Genomic DNA, 1,881 nt, shown 5'->3' with positions numbered 1-1,881 from the left:
CTGAAAGCAGAGATGGGGCTGAGATGGATGAACTTTGTGAAGTGGATGGCATCTTCCAGATTGTTTGATGTCTGCTGGGCTGCCCTGACCTGTTTCTGTTTGGTTGGTATAGTAAAGTGTTGGGCAACGTTCTAAAATTTAGTTGAGTTGCTGGGCAAATAAAGTGTAATTTTGCTGCTTCTCTCAATTGCACTTACTTTTTGTAACACATGCCTAATTGCTTTATTCAACATACATAATATCCCTAACAACTACATAGCAACAAACTGAAAGTCCAACTGTGGGCATCTGACATGAGTCTGATTGAGTGATGCCAGCCTGGGAAGCAGGCATAATCCCCAATTTTGAGTGCTAATGTGTAAATGAAAATCAAGACTTATAATTGAAAATTGAAATTATTTTAGACGATTCCAGAATGTTGTTACTTCTTTCAGGAGCCCTCATGTTCCATGATATCTCTAAGTTAGGGGATTTGAGTGCCTCCTTATTTACTCAATGTGCTGTATTCTTGACGTGAAACGTGAAGCATGCATGCATGACTATTAAAAATGCCAAAAGCTGGGCTTTAAGTAGGGATTGCTGTAGCTTTAGTTTAGTTCCAAGCTGCCTGTTCTACAAAATTACCAGCTGACTTTGTGTTGGGTGGGTGACTCTGGCTCTGTCAGCCAAGGAGGGGAATTGGGAAATGCCCAGTTACTGGTCACATACAAGGGCCTTGCTAAACACAAGAGTTTTTGTATTACATCCCTATAGTACAATGCAGGGCAACACCGATAAAGGGAGGAAATGACGAGGAGGAGAGGACTCCATGCATATCAGAAGGCTAATTAATTACTTTATTATACTATATTATTCTGTGCTATATTACACTATATTACATTACATCTAAACTGAATCTGCACAAGCACTCAATTCCACTCAAGTGCCCAGAATCTCGTGACTGCTGACTGACAGTCTGCACACGCGCTTGGACCTGATAGCCAAGGAAACAAAACACCAAAACTTTGGGTAAACAATCTCCATATTGCATTCAATTTTTGCACAAACACAGGCGCAGCACATGAGATAAGAATTGTTTCTTCTTTCTCTGAGGTTCCTTGCTGCAATTCCCAGAAAATATCCTTGGGAAGCTGTGCCTTGCTTTTCTCTCTGAAGAGAAATGTGGCCACACATCCCGACTCGTCTCAGCAGCCACACAGAGCAGGTTTGTCAGCACTGTGACATCCATCTGTGTCTTGAGTGCTGTAAGCAGGCTGGGACACTACAATATAAGACATTAAGCTATTAGAAAGTGTCCAAAGCAAGGCAACCAAGATGGGGAAGGAACGGCTGGCATCACTTGGTCTGTTCAGCCTGGAGCAGAGGAGACTGAGGGGAGACCTCATTGCAGTCAGCAACTTCCTCATGGAGGAATAAAGAGTAGCAGGCACTGATCTCTGCTCTGTGGTGCCAGTGACAGGACCAGAGGGAATGGCCTGAAGTTGTGTGAGAGGAGGTTTAGGTTGGATATTAGAAATAGGTTCTTCATCCAGAGGGTGGTTGGGCACTGGAACAGCTCCCCAGGGAAGTGGTCACAGCCTGACAGAGCTCCAGAAGTGCTTGGAAACTCTCACAGGTCCATGGTGTGACTCTTGGGGTTGGTCCTATGCAGGGCCAGGAGCTGGACTCGATGATCCTACTGGATCCCTTCCAACTCAAAATATTCTGTGATTCTCTGATTTTGTCCATGTTCATAGTTGCAGAATTGTCTTAATTATAGCGATGCTAAGAGATGCTCAGAGCAGCAGGGACTAGCTGCGTCTGCCCTCGCCAGCCTGGATCGAGCCGGGGACCGGCATATTCACGGTAGCCGAGGCCCCGGGAAGGGACCGAGCGCGGGTC

The sequence above is a fragment of the Geospiza fortis genome, unplaced genomic scaffold, assembly GCF_000277835.1.
Source record: "Geospiza fortis unplaced genomic scaffold, GeoFor_1.0 scaffold16, whole genome shotgun sequence".
In the NCBI taxonomy this organism is placed as follows: domain Eukaryota; kingdom Metazoa; phylum Chordata; class Aves; order Passeriformes; family Thraupidae; genus Geospiza; species Geospiza fortis.
The sequence above is the reverse complement of the archived record's forward strand: the minus strand, read 5'-3'. Positions refer to the sequence as shown.